The 22,487-nt window shown below is 53.9% G+C and overlaps 1 protein-coding gene across 2 annotated transcripts in view; it reads right to left on the bottom strand.

The window, feature by feature from the left end:
- The window catches only part of RHOG (ras homolog family member G), a 54,537-nt gene that overhangs the window by 30,855 nt on the left and 1,195 nt on the right, over nucleotides 1-22,487 (bottom strand). Inside the window, exon 1 of one of the 2 annotated variants that reach the window (XM_029601959.1) lies at nucleotides 10,220-10,419. The exons of the other annotated variant lie outside the window; for it this stretch is intronic. The gene's annotated coding sequence lies outside the window, so the exon portion shown is untranslated. Of the gene's footprint in view, nucleotides 1-10,219; nucleotides 10,420-22,487 lie in introns of those variants that run through there. 2 annotated transcript variants of the gene reach the window in all.

The raw sequence follows: 22,487 nt of genomic DNA, 5'->3' as shown, positions 1-22,487 counted from the left end.
TCTCTCTCTCTCCTGCTGGGATCAATACAACAATCAACATCTGAAGCAGAAATTAAAAGGCCATAAGAAACAATTAACGCCGGGTAAGAAGAGTCTCAGATTTCCCGAGCTCTGTACAAACCACCAGCCACGTCTCTCTACAAACCCAGACGTCCTGCGCGGGCCACCCCGGGTCACCTCTGGGGAGAGCCGAGGACCCCCGCCTATGCTGCAGTGGTCGCACACCAGGGGTCTTCCACGGGCAAGGGGGCACATCCCAGAAATCGGTGGGACTTCAGCTCCTGCCGCAGAGAATTTTGGGTGCATGCAAAAAAAGGGTCACTGAAAGCAACAGGAGCGGGCAGGCCTCATCCGTGGCACTGGAGAGAGACTTTAACAGCACCGGACCAGTACCCGCAGCAGGAAGGAGAAAGCGAGTGCACATGTGACACCTGCGCTAACCAAACGAGCCCCTGCAGGAATGAAGGAAAGCTACGGGGCAGATCAGCAGCCCTGGCCACCCTGGGGGTGGCTCTGTGGGGCTTTCACCAGGAAGCTGGCGGCTCGGCGTTGACTACCGGCCCGAGGAAAGATTACCCTGCACAGGTGTCTGTGGCCTGCTTTCTTGGCACGTGGCTACCAAGCCGAGGCAACACCGTGCACTCAGGCTGGCGCGCAGGTCAAGCCCTGGCTGGACGGGCGTTTTGGACTCGCATCCATAGCCCCTTGCGCAGTAAGGGGGATCAGCGCGTGGCGAATAGGGCTCGTCACAGGTAAACGCCACGTCGCTGAAGCTATCAGCTATTCCCGCCTTATGTAAAAATTAAATGCGCACCCAACCCGCACGTTTTTACTCTCAAGAAGTTACCAGCAGCCCTGGAGCTGGCGTTAACTTTTGGGGCTTCTGAAGACTTAGCAGAAAAAGAAGCAAAATTAAAAAAACCCCAAAATTAAAAAAAAAAAAAAAAAAAAAAAAAAGTCTTGCTGGCAGTCGTATTAGGGAAACGGACACTCGTCACATTGAGCCACCTCTCCTAGGAGGTGCCAGGGACACTCAATTTCCCCTCCCGCCTCCTCTGTAACACAGCGGCTCGTTATCAGACTGCATCGCGTGCCCGGGACAGGAGGAGGGGCGCTCAGTCACGCGCCAGTATTGCGTGGGCCTGCACGTGCACAGCTGCCCCTAGGAACGCCTACAAACAATATGGGAGGAGGCAGAGGAGGGAGAAAGAATGGGGTAAGAGACTGGCAAGGAAGGGGGAGCAACGCCCAGCAAGCTCCTCTGGGAGAAAAGAGATTGTGCTTCCTCAGTAGCCAGTCCAGCAGAACCACCGCAGATAGGACAGGGTTAATAGCCACGCACAAAACACTACTTAGCCAGATAAATGTTAGCCAGCTAAGTCTAGATGTGCTCAACAGCAGGTCTAGACTTATTATCGCTACATAAGCCTTAGGTTATCCGGCTAAGTATCATGATCGCCACTTAAGCCTTAGCCGCATAACCTAAGTATCTTTACCACTACTTAAGCCTTAGGTAATTTATTTATTTATTTATTTATTTATTTTATTTATTTTTAATTTTTATAGACCGAAGTTCTTGTAGGAACTACAAATCAATCCGGTTTACATACAACTTTTAAATGCCCAAAAAGAGTAGTGGGCTTTACATAGAACAGTTGAACAATAAAACAGGTAACAATAGAACTAACAATAAATTATGGAACAAATAGAATAGATAACCAATTAAACATAGTAATGTAGTAATAAATATTATATAGAAAAAAAAAAATATAAAAGAGATAGAGTAAATGGAGTGTGAGTAAAGTATAAATACAAAATGTGGCTAAGTATCATGATCGCTACTTAAGCTTTGAGTTATGTGGCTAAGTATCATGATCGCCACTTAAGCCTTAGCCGCATAACCTAAGTATCATGATCGCCACTTAAGCCTTAGCCGCATAACCTAAGTATCATGATCGCCACTTAAGTCTTAGCCGCATAACCTAAGTATCATGATCGCCACTTAAGCCTTAGCCGCATAACCTAAGTATCATGATCGCTACTTAAGCTTTGAGTTATGCGGCTAAGTATCATGATTGCTACTTAAGCTTTGAGTTATGCAGCTAAGTATCATGATCGCAACTTAAGCCTTGAGTTATGCGGCTAAGTATCTTTATCGCTACTTAAGCCTTGAGTTATGCGGCTAAGTATCTTTATCACTACTTAAGCCTTAAGTTCGACACCAATCACAAAACTTCTAACCAGACTCAAAGAAACTGGACTGCGAGACACTACAATCAAATGGTTCGAGTCATCTCTCAGAAACAGAACCTTCAACATAAAGATAAAATACTTCTGAATGCTCCCAGACACCTCTTCCACATGGCGTCCCACAGGGATCATCCCTATCCTCCACCCTATTTAACAGATACCTCCTCCCACTTTGCAAGTTCCTCTCGGAATCAGACCTCACATACTATGTATACGCCCATGACATACAAATTCTGCTCCCCATAAACAAAGCCATTGAAAATACCTTAAATATCTGGAACCAGCTCAGCATGAAAATAACTCAACTTCTTTCACAACTATCACTCTGCCTCAACCAAAACAAGACTGAAATCCTACGTATATCTAACAACCACTCCTCACCCCTCCCCAGCAACTACACACCCAACCACGTGGGGTCACAACTTGCACATACTACAAAAAACCTTGGTGTGACTATTGACAACGAGCTAAACCTCAAACATCACACCTCCACCATGATCAAGGATGGATTCTTTAAACTACAAACCCTGAAAAAACTCAAACCCCTTCTTCATGCCCAAGACTATCGAACTGTCCTCCAAACAATAATCTTTTCCAAGCTCGACTGCTGCACCACACTTCTCCTTGGCCTCCCCGACGCCACCATCAGACCAGTACAGGTACTACAAAACGCCACCGCCGCCAGATCCATCACCAACATCAAAAAATGCGACCACATCACCCCCACTCTCAAGGGACTACACTGGCTACCCATCAGCCACAGAATCCAAAAGAAAACCCTCACCCATTAAAAAAATGATCAACAATAAGATGGACTGGTTAAACTCTGCCATACTCTCATACACCCCACACAGGAATCTCAGATCCATTTATTTATTTATTTATTTAATTTCTTTTCCTATACCGATGCTCAAGACTAGGTCTTATCGTACCGGTTTACAATGTAACTGAGGGGAAACCAATTAACATCAAGGTAGAAAGTAAATCCACAGACTCCGGGCTCCTCACCGTAGATAGATAAAGGTATCCACAGACTACAGACGTAGATAGATAAAGGTATCCACAGACCGTAGATAGATAAAGGTATCCACAGACGTATACACAGACGTATACACAGACGTATACACAAACGTATACACAAACGTATACACAAACGTATACACAGACGTATACACAGACGTAGATAGATAAAGGTATCCACAGACCGTAGATAGATAAAGGTATCCACAGACGTAGATAAAGGTAGATCCACAGACTCCGGGCTCCTCACCGTCCCCACCGATTCTCTACACGAAAAAGCGCCACATCAGTAGCCATAGGACCCACGCTATGGAACTCCCTCCCACCCCACCTCGACTCAAATCTTCAAAAAACACCTTAAAACCTGGCTCTTCCTGAAAGCCTTCCCCCGCGTGATACTTAGCCCCCGCCCGGGCCCTAACCCTGTATAGAAATGAATCATCCTTTCCCCCCATTGCACCCCTCAACAAACCTGAATACAACCCGTAATCTTCCTCCTCCTCTTTTGGCACAAACATATCGACCCCTCCCACCTCCTCCCCTATTCTCCCCGTGATCCCATACCCCACCCTCACTTCATTCTCCGACCACCCTGCAAGACGCCCCTGTCACCCCTCTACCCAACCCCCCCACAATCCCATACCCCACCCTCACGTCATTCTCCGACCACCCTGCAAGACGCCCCTGCTTTCCCTGTCACCTCCCCCCCCTTTCCACCCATAGGCTCCCCCTGTAAAAGTCTCGGTAAATAGTTACATCTGCTTCTTTTATTTCTATGTCTATTTATTCTCGAGCCACCTGCTAATTGTTCCAACTGGAAGTTATTATGTAAGTTAACCTGCCTAACTTCTTATATACGAGTTACAATGAAAAATAAGCAACCAACGTCTTATTTCTGTGCAGTTACCTGTGAACCGATGTGGTATCTCGATCGAGTGTCGGTAATCAAAAACAAAGAAAGAAAGAAAAATAAAGTTATCGCCGCCCCAATCTGCCCATGGCCCTTCCACTCTTTCTCCGGATAAGTGACTTACCCGGCTACCTAGCGGCCGCTGACTTTACCCAGACATTCAGAGGCCACCAGATAGCCGGATAAGCCCTAACTATCCGGCCCAGAGTATTGAAGAAAAGGCAAGGTTATTCCAACAGTCGTTTGAGAAGAAAGAAACTCTCTTTGGGATGTGGTGGGATCACGGACGAGGTTGCAAACTTACTTGCTGCGAGTTTAGCACTGCCTATATATATATTTTTGTAAAATTAATTCTGCTCGCGCATGCTAAGTTCTGTAAACCACCACAATCATCAGAGCGTGCGGTCTGGAAATGCTTTTAAATAGAGGCTGGGCAACCACTGAGCAGAGCTTTGCCCCGGAAACGTTCATCGTTGCCCTCCTGCTGATGTTCAAGCTCCGCTGGTTAGCCAGCAATGACTGAGCAGACAGTAGGAAAGGAGAACTGGGAATACAGCCAGCTGAGGTGGGGGACATCAGTCAAGTGTAATTTACTTGTTGGGATTCCACATTTTCATGGCTAGAATACCATATTTTGTTTTGGAAATATGAAATCTGGCATCACTGTGGACACCCTGACAGAAAATGAGATACTGGAAGGAAGTAGACGATTCCCACTCTTGATCTGAAAGCACATTTTTTTTTTTTTTACTTCTAAAAGCCTCCATTTGCAGTTCAGTGAAGTTCTGCCGTGAGATGTAAACCAGGGCCTGCTGATCAGCAGGGTGGGGCAGGCACTGTAACCCTCAGAGTCTGCCTGCTGAAGTATGAACCCACAGGGGAGGGGCCCACGTCGCAGATACAGGGCACAAACCCACAGAGCAGGGCGCCCACGTCACAGAGGCAGGGCACGAACCCACAGGGGAGGGCGCCCGCGTCGCAGAGGCAGGGCACAAACCCACAGGGGAGGGCGCCCGCGTCGCAGATACAGGGCACAAACCCACAGGGGAGGGCGCCCGCGTCGCAGATACAGGGCACAAACCCACAGGGGAGGGCGCCCACGTCGCAGAGGCAGGGCACAAACCCACAGGGGAGGGCGCCCACGTCGCAGAGGCAGGGCACGAACCCACAGGGGAGGGCGCCCGCGTCGCAGATGCAGGGCACGAACCCACAGGGGAGGGCGCCCACGTCACAGATACAGGGCACGAACCCACAGGGGAGGGCGCCCACGTCACAGATACAGGGCACGAACCCACAGGGGAGGGCGCCCATGTCGCAGAGGCAGGGCACAAACCCACAGGGAAGGGCGCCCGCGTCGCAGATACAGGGCACGAACCCACAGGGGAGGGCGCCCATGTCGCAGATACAGGGCACGAACTCACAGGGGAGGGCGCCCACGTCACAGATACAGGGCACGAACCAACAGGGGAGGGCGCCCACGTCGCAGAGGCAGGGCACAAACCCACAGGGGAGGGCGCCCACGTCGCAGACAGGGCACAAACCCACAGGGGAGGGCGCCCACGTCGCAGAGGCAGGGCACAAACCCACAGGGGAGGGCGCCCACGTCGCAGAGGCAGGGCACAAACCCACAGAGCAGGGCACTGGGATCCGTATCCAACCAGAGCATGCTGAGAACATATCAGTGTCAGAACCCAGGTTACCGGAGGCTCCCAGTCCAGTTCTGACAGCCGTGCAGCCCGCATGCAAGGAAAGAGTTTATTTAGGACAACACTGGATGAAGTCCATAAAGGAAAAGGCCGTGCGCTATGGAAGTTGCTGCCAGCAAGAAGCTTGGAAATGCGACATCTCTGAGGAATTCCACCAGAGGAAGCCAGGAAAGGCGGCCGTCTGCCCTCACTTACCCCCTTCCCGTCTGTCCTGACCAGTCTGAGGGAGATCCCTGCCACCCCATCCTCTCTCGCAACACTAGAGCTCTCCGTGCCTCATTCTAATCTCCGGCTTTGCCACCAGCTGTGTGTGACGCCTCAATCATTTTAGCTCCTTGTGTCTGAGTTCCAATCCCAGCAGGGTTAATGACTTGTGAGCCTGAGTGAATCATGCTAGCTGCCTGTGCCCGAGTTCCAGTCCCAGCTCTGTTAATGACCGTGTAATCCTAGGTGAGTCACGCTACCTTCCCTGTGCCTGAGTTCCAATCCCAGCAGGGTTAATGACTTGTGAGCCTGGGCGAATCATGCTAGCTGCCTGTGCCAGAGTTCCAGTCCCAGCTCTGTTAATGACCGTGTAATCCTAGGTGAGTCACGCTACCTTCCCTGTGCCTGAGTTCTAATCCCAGCTCGGAGCAGCTGCTCAATCTTGGACCTTTCTGGATGATGTGGCACTGTTTGAGAGCGCAGCACACACTCCGGGACCCAGAGCACTTCAGCCTTGGACCCCCCGGGAGTAAAGCCTAAGCCAGGGATGGACAGAAGGATGCGAGAGGCCCCCCCAGAGAGGTAGAGCAGGAGCCACTCTGGTCCACCTCTGACCTTCACGGCAGCGTGCCACGGAACATTATTTATCCTTAATTTTGTAATGTTAGTAAGATCCACCCTGCCTCGCCCGACTCCTCCACTGCACTCTGCCTCCTCCACAGGGCCGGCGCCAAAATCCTGCCAGCACAAAGCCCCCAGCCCCCAGCGTCAGTAAAGGAAGCGGGGTGCTGGTGCCACCGGTAGGAGGGAGCGCTGTGCCCGATCTGCCCTCAGTAGGTTAAGCCGAGGTCCTGCAGGGTGGATGACCGAAGGTTCGCCTAGGGCACCGAATACTTGCACCGGTCCTGCCTCTCCGGATGCTGGAACAGAGCCCCCCCGACAGATTTCTTCCTAAGCAGAAAGCTGTAGCACCGAGCTCCCAAAGGGGGTCAGGAGGCAGGTTCTCAGCCCCCCACCTCCCCGGGTTCTTGTCCTCAGCGGAAAGGCCAAGAAGGAGCCGTCGGCAGCTTCAGCTCCGTCCCTGTGCTTCCTGGTTTAACAGAAATCACCTTCCCCATGCCACAAAGCTACCGGCGGGCTCGCTCACAGCTTACAAAGGGGACAGTGACCGCTAACCCTCGTGAGCTACAACACCTCTGCCTTTCAGAGGCAAAGTCCTGCATACATTAGCAGCAAGTGGCATCACCAGAGGCTAACAAGGTTGATGAAGATTCATTGTGGGTACCCTGAGCTCAGACCTGAGGCTGGAAGGGATTCAAAGGGGATAGTGACATGCGTCCCAAACAACGGCTCTGTCTGTGATCTGCACCTCTGATAACAGAGGGAGAGAGTCCTGTGAGCATCATAAGATGTCACATGAGGCGCCCAGGGCAGATACAGGCAACCAGAGGTTTGATAGCAAAACTCGCCTCCTTATCTCCAGAGATTCCTGACTTCTGTTTTATCAGTGCCGTGCTCAGCAGTTAACCCTATGCCCAGGTCCCTCTCTCTCTAGGCACAGTCCCTGCAGGTGCATGGAGCCTGCAGGTTTTCCCAGCAGGTTAGCTGCACGCATACAGAGCCTCTGATCTCTTCCGGGCTGCGGTCCCTGCAGACGTCCCTGAGCGCGGTCACTGCGTGCACGCATACAGAGCCCCTGATCTCTTCCGGGCTGCGGTCCCTGCAGACGTCCCTGAGCGCGGTCACTGCGTGCACGCATACAAAGCCCCTGATCTCTTCCGGGCTGCGGTCCCTGCAGACGTCCCTGAGCGCGGTCACTGCGTGCACGCATACAGAGCCCCTGATCTCTTCCGGGCTGCGGTCCCTGCAGACCTCCCTGAGCGCTGTCACTGCGTGCACACATACAGAGCCCCTGATCTCTTCCGGGCTGCGGTCCCTGCAGACGTCCCTGAGCGCGGTCACTGCGTGCACGCATACAGAGCCCCTGATCTCTTCCGGGCTGGGTCCCTGCAGACTTCCCTGAGCACATCACTGCGTGCACGCATACAGAGCCCCTGATCTCTTCCGGGCTGCGGTCCCTGCAGACGTCCCTGAGCGCGGTCACTGCGTGCACGCATACAGAGCCCCTGATCTCTTCCGGGCTGCGGTCCCTGCAGACGTCCCTGAGCGCGGTCACTGCGTGCACGCATACAGAGCCCCTGATCTCTTCCGGGCTGGGGTCCCTGCAGACGTCCCTGAGCGCGGTCACTGCGTGCACGCATACAGAGCCCCTGATCTCTTCCGGGCTGCGGTCCCTGCAGACGTCCCTGAGCGCGGTCACTGCGTGCACGCATACAGAGCCCCTGATCTCTTCCGGGCTGCGGTCCCTGCAGGTACACGGAGCCTGCAGTCTTTACTAAGTGTGGTCCCAACCTGAAACCCAAGGGCGCATTGTGTCATGGAAGATGAGGGACCAAACAGGAAACAGACCTCAGGGTGATCATATCCGAGGATCTCAAGGTTGCAGAATAGTGCAACAAAGGTAGTGGCAAAAGCCAACAAAATGCTAGGGTGCACAGGGAGAGGCCAAACACACAGACTAGATCAGGTTTGTATAAAATCATTGGCGAGACCTCACCTAGATATTGTGTCCAACTGCCGAGGACAGAGTTAAGCAGAGGTGGTTCAAAATGGCGACCGAAACAGGGCAGGATCTGCACTCTAAGCCCTCTGGGATAAGATGAAAGACCTAAGTGTGTGTGCCCAGAGGCAAAGGGGATTAGACTCCCCTGACTACCCTTTCCTCCGGAGGCAAGGGTAACCGAGCTATTCTCACCATCCTCTGACAAGCTCCGCCCCACCACTCCCATCTCCAAACCAGCGTGTGACCCTGCCTGCCGAGCATCAGTGACCCTTCCTGTGAACACTGCAGAACAAAGCGTTTTACCTGCATCCCAGCTCCCTCCTCTCCTCTGGGCTCTGCACGTCCTGGCACAGACCCACCCGAAATGTCAGCCCGTTCCCACTCCCCCTCTATCCAGTGCTCTGACCCATTACCCCTACCTGTCCCGTCCAGCCTGAAACTCCATGACTGCTCCCACAGCCGCTCCCGGCTCTTCATGACCTCGCCCTGACCACCGCTAGGACCTCGTCACCGAATACTGCCCCCGACCTTCTGGGACGCCAAAGTGCCCCTGGTGCGCCCCCTATCCAGTGGCGCCCGAGCATCAGTGACCGCTGCAGCCCCTTCTTGTGACCCCTGAGACGCCGTCAGCTCGCTTTACTGCTCAGGGTCTGCTTCCCCATCCTGACTCTCTTCCCTGCCTCCCATCCCCTCCTCTTTCCGAGGTCCCGGGTACCTTCCCAGCCACCTCATTTTACAAGCAGACCGGTCTCCTTTCCCTGTATTTTCCCCAACAATCGTTCCGTGCCCTTACGATGGATCTTTTAGATTTAACCTGCTGGACTACATGAGAAAGCTCTCCCTGCTCCGCCAGAGCCTCCCTCTTAACCAAACTGAAGATCAGGACCCAGACTGTCCTGTGCCTCTGCCCGTGCAGCAGAGCATGGGGCGATCACAGGAGCGTGGCCGAGCGGCAGAGCTGCGTCCTGCCATGCAGAAGGCTCGGGTCCGATTGCTGGGCTTAGCGTTTGCTCCACGGGCCACGTCAGCGATGCTGCAGATCGAGGCAGCGTTCACAGCCCCCGGGGGAGGACGTCTCGGCCATCGGTCAGTAGTGACCCTTATCGGCCATAGGTAGGGAGCCATGGCTCGTGGCCCCTGGCCCAATGCTGGTCACTGTAATGGCTGGGCTAGCTGGGAAGGGGTTATTAAACCAAGGAAAAGCCCCCGGGAAGTTCGGAATCGAGGCCTCGGGAGCTGTAGCCTGAGCAGAGGCCGATTCGGAAGGAACCTGCCGAGCGAGACCCGTGCTCCCCTCTGTCAGTAGCAGGTCCAGTCCTGGCCTCCCCCTCATGGCTTTTCTTCCCAGGATCATGGGATGGCTCAATCCACATCCGGCAGATTCTAATCTCCCCCCTTCACTGCCGTCCTCTGCATGTCCAGTGCTCCTGCCCATCTGTAGGTCACTCCTGACTCCAAAACCAGCCTCCCATACACCCAGCCTTTTGCTTTCTTGAATGCTTTTACCCGAGAGTCACTCCTCCCTCTCTTCTGAGTCACACGCCGGAAACTCTCTTGGCACCAATCGTCCGTGTGTGGCCAAAACGATAAATAAAAGCTAAAAGGAAAGAATTGCAGTGCAGAGATGAGGCAGAGTCAGCTGGTGCTGTTTGGTAGGGTCTCATCCCACAGATCCTGCTGCTCTCCCCAGGATTATAAAGAGTTGTGGGAAGTCTCTGATTTCCTCTCTCAGCTCTGGGAAATGTGCATCTCTGATCTCTTTGTATCTGCACAGCGCAGGAGGAAATGCATTTCTGTTTCTCTTTCTCCAGGGTTGCACTGCAGGCAGATTCGGGCTCCTCAGGGTTTGCAGTTTAGGTTTTTCTGTGTTTCATGAGGCTCTGTCTGTTTTCCATGCAAGTGACGGAGGCGAGAGGCTCTGCTAGTGTCTGCAGCAGTCCGGCCCAGTCTCTTTTCTGCTCCGCACCTCCCAATATTCCCTCTCGTCCTCAGCCACCGGAAGAAACATTGCCTCAATCTAGTGAAGGTCACCGAGATCCTGACGTAAGGATCCAGCAAATGTAAACCAAAGGAAGTGCAGCGGGGCTGAAAAGCTACTTCAGAAGAGATTCTGCAACCAAGCCCAGGGGAGCTTGTGCCCCAAACGTTGGAAATTCACATTCAGCTAAAGCTCCTTTTTGCAGAAGTTTTTACTTACGCAATTTGTAAGTCCTTCCCAGAAGCTGCAGGAAATTAAGTCCCTGGGCAGAAGTTGCATGGGCTGGAAACTGTGCAAAGCCAGCGACCTGCAGGCCCTCTGCCCCACCCGGGCTTCCTGGCTCTCGCTTCATCTGGACATAAAGGCAACAGCTACAACGATAGGCAACCAGCCCTAGGGCCAGCCTCCGTCCTACCGGCCACAGCGCTGCTCTGCGAGGCAAGACGCCGCCACCTCACTAACAAGAGGCCTTCCAGTCCTTGTACCACCCCGACGAGAAGGCCAGTGCTGCAGCCCTCACCCGGAGATCCAGCAGCCACGCCCGACGCAGTCCCCTTAGGCGCAACTCATCATCGGCTCCGTCCAGAGCCCTGACCCAGCCAGCAGGTGGCGCCACTCTGCAAGGGCTAGGACTCCCTCCTCACGGGGCCTGAGAGGCCTGCTGCTCTCCTCTGATTACCCGACCCCCTGCGCCGGGCTGCCGCCCACGCTCCCGACCAGGCTCAGAAACCAAAGCCAAGTCCACCCGAGCTGGGTTCTCTTCCTGCCTCTGGTCCCCGCTCACGGGCCGACAGCTCTGTTCCGAGGCCTCTGCGTGATGAGGTCAGGGATCTGAAGGGGGAGACCTCCCTCGGGGTATTGTGTCCGGTTCTGGAGAGCGGACCTCCGAGAGGATGCAGAGGTCTGCACCAGAACCCCCAGGAGATGAGACTGCGGGATGTGAATGTGCCGGCCCGGTGTCGGTGGAGGGGGACGTGGAGTCCAAGAGGTCAGGAAGGAGGTCCTAGCTGCCTACGATGGCGTCCCTCTCTGGCAGTGCAGGTACTTCCAGCTCAGCGCTAGCTGTGCGGAGAGAGAGCGCGCGGGGCCAGAAACTGCAGCCCAGCGGTTGGGGACGGGCAGCGCGGCTGAGGACGGTGAGAGAAAGGGGACGCAGGAAGGTCCATGAGCCCCCGGTGAATTTGCAGCATAAGAACATAAGAAAATGCCATACTGGGTCAGACCAAGGGTCCATCAAGCCCAGCATCCTGTTTCCAGCAGTGGCCAATCCAGGTCATGAGAACCTGGCAAGTACCCAAAAACTAAGTCTATCCCATGTAACCATTGCTAATGGCAGTGGCTATTCTCTAAGTGAACTTAATAGCAGGTAATGGACTTCTCCTCCAAGAACTTATCCAATCCTTTTTTAAACACAGCTATACTAACTGCACTAACCACATCCTCTGGCAACAAATTCCAGAGTTTAATTGTGCGTTGAGTAAAAAAGAACTTTCTCTGATTAGTTTTAAATGTGCCCCATGCTAACTTCATGGAGTGTCCCCTAGTCCTTCTACTATCCGAAAGAGTAAATAACCGATTCACATCTACCCGTTCTAGACCTCTCATGATTTTAAACACCTCTATCATATCCCCCCCCTCAGCCGTCTCTTCTCCAAGCTGAAAAGTCCTAACCTCTTTAGTCTTTCCTCATAGGGGAGCTGTTCCATTCCCCTTTATCATTTTGGTTGCCCTTCTCTGTACCTTCTCCATTGCAATTATATCCTTTCTGAGATGCGGCGACCAGAATTGTACACCATATTCAAGGTGCGGTCTCACCATGGAGCGATACAGAGGCATTATGACATTTTCCGTTTTATTCACCATTCCCTTTCTAATAATTCCCAACATTCTGTTTGCTTTTTTGACTGCCGCAGCACACTGAACCGACGATTTCAATGTGTTATCCACTATGACGCCTAGATCTCTTTCTTGGGATGTAGCACCTAATATGGAACCCAACGTTGTGTAATTATAGCATGGGTTATTTTTCCCTATATGCATCACCTTGCACTTATCCACATTAAATGTCATCTGCCATTTGGATGCCCAATTTTCCAGCATCAGAAAAGAGCGTGGACGGCTTCCCGAGGGAGCTGGTGAAGGCTGAAGCAGCAGGAATTAAGCAGAGAGGAGAGGAAGCGAAGAGAAGGCCAGAGATCGGCCGAGTCTGCAGCACTGCACGGGGAACTAGAGGGGGCGCACTCAACGGGCCTCAGGGCCCTCTCCTGGCGTCCATTTCTACTAATTTGTGTCAATTTAAAGTTTCACCAGACCTCTCTCTCGCTCATCCAAAGTGGCGCACAGTGAAAATCTCAAAACCAACTAAGCAAAGACCCCAAAACCCCCACCCAAATTAGGGAGGAAAGCCATCAGCCAAGGACCTGAAAGCAGCCAGGCCTCCTGTTTTCCCGGAGGTCCAGGGGTCCAGGTCCAGCTCGACGCTGTGCAAAGCCTTCTGGAGACGCAGCCTACATTTTCCAAGTCCTCTGCAAGATGGAAGAGACCCTAAGGGTGTCCGAAACTGCCGGTTTCCATCGGCTGCCACAGACCGGGGGAGGAGGCGGCAGTTAGGAGGGCTGGGAAGAGGAGGTTACGAAGGCAGCGCCCCAGGTTAGCCGGACGAACGAGGGGCCGGGACGGCAGAACCTGAGCACAAACCCGAAAGGAGGCAGCAATAGAGGAGAATGGGCTCCCAGGCTCGGAGGCAGGGGTTAAGCCCCTGCAGGAAGCCCATTCCCAGCAGGAGGCTGCACAACGCGCTCGACTGCTGCACCTCACATCTCTAAAACCACTTCCCCTCCCGCTTTCTACAACATTAGCAACACCACCACGGATTCAGCACTTACCGTAAAAAATAGAAACCCAACACCATCCAGCAAAGAGGATAAACCCCGAGCGATCACTCGCTCTGCCCCCAGGTCAGGCCGTGCCGGGAAACGCCAGTGACACCGGCGTAAACCCAGGAGCTAGGAAGGGGCTGCGGGGAAATCCTCACATGAAGAAAACAGAAAAACTGAGTCAGAATCAAGTTTCCTCAACGCGTCGTCGCCCCACACCCACCTCTCTCCAGCGGGTGCACTATAGCTGGCATTTGATATGAGCAGCGCCCTCCTCTGGCGGGTTTCCTGCCCCCGTACAATCCTGCACTGGTTCACAGTCCCGCTGCCACCTCTCTCCAGCGGGTGCACTATAGCTGGCATTTGATATGAGCAGCGCCCTCCTCTGGCGGGTTTCCTGCCCCCGTACAATCCTGCACTGGTTCACAGTCCCGCTGCCACCTCTCTCCAGCGGGTGCACTATAGCTGGCATTTGATATGAGCAGCGCCCTCCTCTGGCGGGTTTCCTGCCCCCGTACAATCCTGCACTGGTTCACAGTCCCGCTGCCCCCTCTCTCCAGCGGGTGCACTATAGCTGGGAATTGATATGAGCAGCGCCCTCCTCTGGCGGGTTTCCTGCCCCCGTACAATCCTGCACTGGTTCACAGTCCCGCTGCCACCTCTCTCCAGCGGGTGCACTATAGCTGGCATTTGATATGAGCAGCGCCCTCCTCTGGCGGGTTTCCTGCCCCCGTACAATCCTGCACTGGTTCACAGTCCCGCTGCCCCCTCTCTCCAGCGGGTGCACTATAGCTGGCATTTGATATGAGCAGCGCCCTCCTCTGGCAGGTTTCCTGCCCCCGTACAATCCTGCACTGGTTCACAGCCCCGCTGCCCCCTCTCTCCAGCGGGTGCACTATAGCTGGCATTTGATATGTGCAGCGCCCTCCTCTGGCGGGTTTCCTGCCCCCGTACAATTCTGCACTGGTTCACAGTCCCGCTGCCACCTCTCTCCAGCGGGTGCACTATAGCTGGCATTTGATATGAGCAGCGCCCTCCTCTGGCGGGTTTCCTGCCCCCGTACAATCCTGCACTGGTTCACAGTCCCGCTGCCACCTCTCTCCAGCGGGTGCACTATAGCTGGCATTTGATATGAGCAGCGCCCTCCTCTGGCGGGTTTCCTGCTCCCGTACAATCCTGCACTGGTTCACAGCCCCGCTGCCCCCTCTCTCCAGCGGGTGCACTATAGCTGGCATTTGATATGTGCAGCGCCCTCCTCTGGCGGGTTTCCTGCCCCCGTACAATTCTGCACTGGTTCACAGTCCCGCTGCCACCTCTCTCCAGCGGGTGCACTATAGCTGGCATTTGATATGAGCAGCGCCCTCCTCTGGCGGGTTTCCTGCCCCCGTACAATCCTGCACTGGTTCACAGTCCCGCTGCCACCTCTCTCCAGCGGGTGCACTATAGCTGGCATTTGATATGAGCAGCGCCCTCCTCTGGCGGGTTTCCTGCCCCCGTACAATCCTGCACTGGTTCACAGTCCCGCTGCCCCCTCTCTCCAGCGGGTGCACTATAGCTGGCAATTGATATGAGCAGCGCCCTCCTCTGGCAGGTTTCCTGCCCCCGTACAATCCTGCACTGGTTCACAGTCCCGCTGCCCCCTCTCTCCAGCGGGTGCACTATAGCTCTCTCCATGCGTGCTAGGCCTCGGCGGCCCTGGTGCGGATCTCAGGTCACTGCTGCACTTCATCCTCCCACCACTGACTATTCCCAGAGCACCACGCTACGGGGAGGTCACCGTCTCGACAGGCAGATTGCTTTCACTAGCCAACGCTGGTCAGTTTAGGTACGGAAATGCTTCTCTTTTTATAGTGGATCCAGGGTGCAGAAGTCTGCAACACAGGCCTGATCTTTTCTGAGGTGGGGTGCTGACATCTAAAACGGTCACGGAGTTTACGTGGGCAGTGGATAAACACAGTTACTAAACGTGGAGGCGGCAGAAAGCTAACGACACGTATTGAAGCATTCACCGCCCCCTCCTCACACAACAGGTGCTGTGGCGGGCCAGATCACACGGCATAGAGGATAAAGGAAATGTTAGAAGCCCTGGTGGAGATGCAGGTTCTCGTGCAGGGTTGCATTAGGGACCTGGGAGACTCACTAGTATAACTGCAGCTACTCACACTATACTGCGGTAACAGAAGCAAACCAGCAGCTGGGTCTGTCTGGCAGTTTGTAATTTCTGTAACCAGCTAGAAGTCCTGGGGAAAAATGCAGGCATTCAAGTAGCCAGATCTGCTTGGCAGGCCACACAGGGGACCTGGGAGGCTCACCAGCCATGGAGCTAGTTACATGAAATTGTGATGATAAACTCAAACTAGCAGATGAGTCTCGCTGGCAGGCTGCAGGCTCTGTAATAACTAGAAGTGCTAGAGGAAACGCAGGCGCTCACTTAGCCGGGTCTCTCTGGCAGGCTGCAGGCTCTGTAATAACTAGAAGTGCTAGAGGAAACGCAGGCGCTCACGTAGCCGGGTCTGTCTGGCAGGCTGCAGGCTCTGTAATAACTAGAAGTGCTACAGGAAACGCAGGCGCTCACGTAGCCGGGTCTGTCTGGCAGGCTGCAGGCTCTGTAATAACTAGAAGTGCTAGAGGAAACGCAGGCGCTCACGTAGCCGGGTCTCTCTGGCAGGCTGCAGGCTCTGTAATAACTAGAAGTGCTAGAGGAAACGCAGGCGCTCACGTAGCCGGGTCTGTCTGGCAGGCTGCAGGCTCGGTAATAACTAGAAGTGCTAGAGGAAACGCAGGCGCTCACGTAGCCGGGTCTGTCTGGCAGGCTGCAGGCTCTGTAATAACTAGAAGTGCTAGAGGAAACGCAGGCGCTCACGTAGCCGGGTCTCTCTGGCAGATTGCAGAGTCTGTAATAACTAGAAGTGCTAGAGGAAACGCAGGTGTTCACGTAGCCGGGTCTCTCTGGCAGGCTGCAGGCTCTGTAATAACTAGAAGTGCTAGAGGAAACGCAGGCGCTCACATAGCTGGGTCTGTCTGGCAGGCTGCAGGCTCTGTAATAACTAGAAGTGCTAGAGGAAACGCAGGAGCTCACGTAGCCGGGTCTCTCTGGCAGGCTGCAGGCTCTGTAATAACTAGAAGTGCTAGAGGAAACGCAGGCGCTCACGTAGCCGGGTCTGTCTGGCAGGCTGCAGGCTCTGTAATAACTAGAAGTGCTAGAGGAAACGCAGGCGCTCACATAGCTGGGTCTGTCTGGCAGGCTGCAGGCTCTGTAATAACTAGAAGTGCTAGAGGAAACGCAGGAGCTCACATAGCTGGGTCTGTCTGGCAGGCTGCAGGCTCTGTAATAACTAGAAGTGCTAGAGGAAACGCAGGCGCTCACGTAGCCGGGTCTGTCTGGCAGGCTGCAGGCTCTGTAATAACTAGAAGTGCTAGAGGAAACGCAGGCGCTCACGTAGCCGGGTCTCTCTGGCAGATTGCAGAGTCTGTAATAACTAGAAGTGCTAGAGGAAACGCAGGTGTTCACGTAGCCGGGTCTCTCTGGCAGGCTGCAGGCTCTGTAATAACTAGAAGTGCTAGAGGAAACGCAGGCGCTCACATAGCTGGGTCTGTCTGGCAGGCTGCAGGCTCTGTAATAACTAGAAGTGCTAGAGGAAACGCAGGAGCTCACGTAGCCGGGTCTCTCTGGCAGGCTGCAGGCTCTGTAATAACTAGAAGTGCTAGAGGAAACGCAGGCGCTCACATAGCTGGGTCTGTCTGGCAGGCTGCAGGCTCTGTAATAACTAGAAGTGCTAGAGGAAACGCAGGAGCTCACATAGCTGGGTCTGTCTGGCAGGCTGCAGGCTCTGTAATAACTAGAAGTGCTAGAGGAAACGCAGGCGCTCACGTAGCCGGGTCTGTCTGGCAGGCTGCAGGCTCTGTAATAACTAGAAGTGCTAGAGGAAACGCAGGCGCTCACGTAGCCGGGTCTCTCTGGCAGATTGCAGAGTCTGTAATAACTAGAAGTGCTAGAGGAAACGCAGGTGTTCACGTAGCCGGGTCTCTCTGGCAGGCTGCAGGCTCTGTAATAACTAGAAGTGCTAGAGGAAACGCAGGCGCTCACATAGCTGGGTCTGTCTGGCAGGCTGCAGGCTCTGTAATAACTAGAAGTGCTAGAGGAAACGCAGGAGCTCACGTAGCCGGGTCTCTCTGGCAGGCTGCAGGCTCTGTAATAACTAGAAGTGCTAGAGGAAACGCAGGCGCTCACATAGCTGGGTCTGTCTGGCAGGCTGCAGGCTCTGTAATAACTAGAAGTGCTAGAGGAAACGCAGGCGCTCACGTAGCCGGGTCTCTCTGGCAGATTGCAGAGTCTGTAATAACTAGAAGTGCTAGAGGAAACGCAGGTGTTCACGTAGCCGGGTCTCTCTGGCAGGCTGCAGGCTCTGTAATAACTAGAAGTGCTAGAGGAAACGCAGGCGCTCACATAGCTGGGTCTGTCTGGCAGGCTGCAGGCTCTGTAATAACTAGAAGTGCTAGAGGAAACGCAGGAGCTCACGTAGCCGGGTCTCTCTGGCAGGCTGCAGGCTCTGTAATAACTAGAAGTGCTAGAGGAAACGCAGGCGCTCACATAGCTGGGTCTGTCTGGCAAGCTGCAGGCTCTGTAATAACTAGAAGTGCTAGAGGAAACGCAGGAGCTCACATAGCTGGGTCTGTCTGGCAGGCTGCAGGCTCTGTAATAACTAGAAGTGCTAGAGGAAACGCAGGCGCTCATTGAGCGTTACTAGTTTTCGTGAGGGGAATTAGCTCTGGATGGTAACAATGCCAGAATATGCAATCAGACTTGCAAATTAAAGCAAATAATCCTTGGAAACCAGAAAGTTAACCAAATAAACTGGTAACTTACTATAAGGACTACAGATACTACAAATTACCGCAAGGATAAAGTTGTTTTCTTCAAACGTTGGGCCTTCCCAGACAGCGTGGAAAGGGGCGGGAAGGTGGCAGGGGAAGCGTTCTGGCTTCCTCTCCTCCCCGTCCTTGCAAGAAGGTCCTGCTCGCTCCAACAGCCCAGCTCTGGACCTGGTGCTCACCAGTCTGACATCAACAAGGCACTGGCCCAGCCTTCCAGGAGCCCAAGCAACAGGACACCAACACGAGTTAGGGAGCATCGAGCAATCAGCCCCGTGGGAGCTTGGAGGGACATCTACCCGTCAATAAGCAGGCACCCAGGGTGGACCATCGCCAACAGATAAGGCTGCTTCTTACTTGAGAAACGGCTTTCCAGAGGGCCAGACACAGAGGTCAAAAAAACCTGGGCCTCCCCCCCCCCCTCTAGCAAATGCGCAGAGCTGGCGCCACCCAGGCAGAGGATGGATCCAGGCCTAGCGCCCGTGCTTCCCACGCGGGAATCAGAGCTACGAATCCATGCACTGCAACTCCCGGCCTGGATCAGTGACCCTATGTGCGCCCCGGAATATGAAGGGGGGTCACAGAGGACCATGGAGGCCAGGGAGGGGTATGAACTGGTGATGGGGAGATCGAAGAGCACAGCTGGAGCAGCTGTTTTCCACCGTTCCTTTCAAGCAATGCAGAAAAATGCACAATAAGGGTGGTAGGCAGAGCCTCGCCCCACTCCCTTCCAGCAGTAGCAGGGGCTGGATTGCGGGTCAGGACCCGTTACTGCGGGTACTGGAAAATGGACCTGCAATCTTTTCCAATAGGCGGCCCACTTTGGCCCTTTCATGGTTGCAGGTTCTCTTCCCCCCTCTCTCTCCCCGGTACATCCTGTACCAGGCTAATGCCCCTGTTTTCTCCTCAGCAGCTCTCTCTCTGGTTATTGCCCCTCGGTTTCTCCCGTATGTCTCCTTATTGCCCCAGCTCGTCCCCTCTCTGCCCTCAGCAGCTCCTGGGCTTGGCTCTCGCCCCTTTGGGCAGAGGTGATCTTGTAATGGGGAACGTGAGAGAGAGCCCAGAAGCTGAGATCCAATCTCTAGTCTCCAGACCTCGCAGCCCGAGCCTCCCAGCTCACCACACAATTATTTCTCTAATAAGATGAGGAAAGACCCCGGAGGGTGCGGTCACTGTAAATCCTCCGTGACCACTAACCTGCCGCCAGCTGGGGAGGGAAGAGGCCTAAAAAAAAAAACGATTCCTGTTTGGTTGGAGGGGGAGGAGAGTGAAGGAGAAATTCTTTAGGGAGACCCACGGTCGAGAGAGGCTGCGAGGCTGCGTCCCGTGGTGACGCAAACCTCTGCCTTTTGGGGTTGTCGAAGTCTGGCGGGTGCCATTTTATCACCGCGAAGATCCAAATGCGATTTTATTCCACTACAGGCCAAGTGGGGTGAGGGAGGGACGGGGGCAGCAAAGCTGAAAGGAGAAACCAACGCGCTCTCCTCGAAGGCCAGGGAAGCTGACAGGAGCCGGCGGTCAGCACGCGAGTCCCAGCGATCACCGACCTTCCGCATGCCACGGAGGGTCTGCAAGCCCCCTCCCCCCCCCACGCTACAAGCAGACACGCAAGAGGGCCGGGCGGGCCCTGGGGGGGGCGCCAACAAGGAGCCAAGGCACGGCCGGACAAGCACAGAGGCGCCACGGGATGCTCAGCCCGGAGATGGCCACATCTCCGCTGGATCAGGGATGCAGAACCAGATTAAAGCCGTGCAGAAGCTAAGGCAGGATTGATTTCCAAGCCGGGAGCTTGCACATCGAGCGTGGCTGCTGGCTTAGCCCACCTGAGTGCACAGCGAGCACGAACGGGTATCCTGGGCAATTCCTTTTTACCGGACCCTCGCCCGCTATCTATCCTGTCTGTTCACCTTTACTTCTCTGCCCGCGTTGGGCTAAGGTTCTTCACCTTTTTTGAAGATGTTTCCAGACAAGTAAAAAAAAAAATGTGAATGCTAACTAGGAAGATGACTGGACAAGTAATCTCTGAGCGACGCTGGGTGAATCACTTCTAACCTCCCCAGAAACTCCCGGTCTGCTTGCTCAAGCACTGAAAAGGGAAGCAAAAGTGGCCAGCACGCAAGCCCCGGCGGGGAAACACAAAAACGCACTGTTCTCACTGCTGGAAGGCAGCCAGCGCCCTGGTCGTCTGGGCGGCAGCTCTCTGGGACAGGAACCCTGGAAGCGTGCAAGCCACCCAGGGCAGCGGCGAGGAGGAGATGTGGGAGCACTTCACTATGCCCACCTCTCCCTCCCGTCTCCTCCTCCTCTGACAGATAAATTTTGCACTCGGGTCTGACAACGTTTCCGACGTGAACATCGGTGCATTAAGCGCACCGTTACCCTCACTGGAAACGAGACAAGAACCGGAGTCAGCGGCTGAGCGCAGGCAGCAGCCAACGGCAAGGCAGCTTTCAAAATACCGAACGTCGACCAATGGCAGGGCAGCTTTCAAAATACCGAATGTCAACCAATGGCAGGGCAGCTTTCAAAATACCGAATGTCGACCAATGGCAGGGCAGCTTTCAAAATCCGAACATTGACCAATGGCAGGGCAGCTTTCAAAATCCGAACATTGACCAATGGCAGGGCAGCTTTCAAACTGCTTCATGACATCACGACGTGCTGCCAGCTCCCCGAGGTTTCGGCTGGAACCAAGGGGCCCCTTTTCCCGGCCTGTGGGAAGGGGAAAGTAGAGAAAGGAACTGGAATGAAAGTGACTGAATGGGGCGAATAAACGTCGGGGCTCCCCCCTCAGCTTGTGAGACGTGGCCCAGCTATCGCAGAGCGTCCTCAGCGGGCTCCTGTGATTCTGCCGCTTTACAAACTTAAGCTGCACTCGTGAGGAAACACGAAGCAGAGTTTTACGCATCTCTCTGCGCGAGCCACGCAGGTGTCCGTGACTGCGGGTCACGAGTGCCTTTTCCGCCCACTACTACTCCCCCTCCAGCGGCTTTGCGACTGTTGAGAGAAGAGCCTGCTCATCCCTGGCCCTAAATCCTGGAGCAGCCCCCCCCAGAAAGCAAACAAACCCTCTCCTATTTCTCAGGCTCCTGGGCACAGTGAGCTGCACTGGTGCTGCTGGATATTTATTTGTATTAAAGGCACAGTGAGCTGCACTGGTGCTGCTGGATATTTATTTGTATTAAAGGCACAGTGAGCTGCACTGGTGCTGCTGGATATTTATTTGTATTAAAGGCACACTGAGCTGCACTGGTGCTGCTGGATATTTATTTGTATTAAAGGCACAGTGAGCTGCACTGGTGCTGCTGGATATTTATTTGTATTAAAGGCACACTGAGCTGCACTGGTGCTGCTGGATATTTATTTGTATTACAGGCACAGTGAGCTGCACTGGTGCTGCTGGATATTTATTTGTATTAAAGGCACACCGAGCTGCACTGGTGCTGCTGGATATTTATTTGTATTACAGGCACACTGAGCTGCACTGGTGCTGCTGGATATTTATTTGTATTAAAGGCACACTGAGCTGCACTGGTGCTGCTGGATATTTATTTGTATTACAGGCACACTGAGCTGCACTGGTGCTGCTGGATATTTATTTGTATTAAAGGCACACCGAGCTGCACTGGTGCTGCTGGATATTTATTTGTATTAAAGGCACACTGAGCTGCACTGGTGCTGCTGGATATTTATTTGTATTAAAGGCACACCGAGCTGCACTGGGGCTGCTGGATATTTATTTGTATTAAAGGCACACCGAGCTGCACTGGTGCTGCTGGATATTTATTTGTATTAAAGGCACACTGAGCTGCACTGGTGCTGCTGGATATTTATTTGTATTAAAGGCACACCGAGCTGCACTGGGGCTGCTGGATATTTATTTGTATTAAAGGCACACTGAGCTGCACTGGTGCTGCTGGATATTTATTTGTATTAAAGGCACACCGAGCTGCACTGGGGCTGCTGGATATTTATTTGTATTACAGGCACAGTGAGCTGCACTGGTGCTGCTGCATATTTATTTGTATTAAAGGCACACTGAGCTGCA

The sequence above is a fragment of the Rhinatrema bivittatum genome, chromosome 5 (genome assembly GCF_901001135.1).
Source record: "Rhinatrema bivittatum chromosome 5, aRhiBiv1.1, whole genome shotgun sequence".
Lineage (NCBI taxonomy): Eukaryota > Metazoa > Chordata > Amphibia > Gymnophiona > Rhinatrematidae > Rhinatrema > Rhinatrema bivittatum.
The sequence above is the reverse complement of the archived record's forward strand: the minus strand, read 5'-3'. Positions and strand labels throughout refer to the sequence as shown.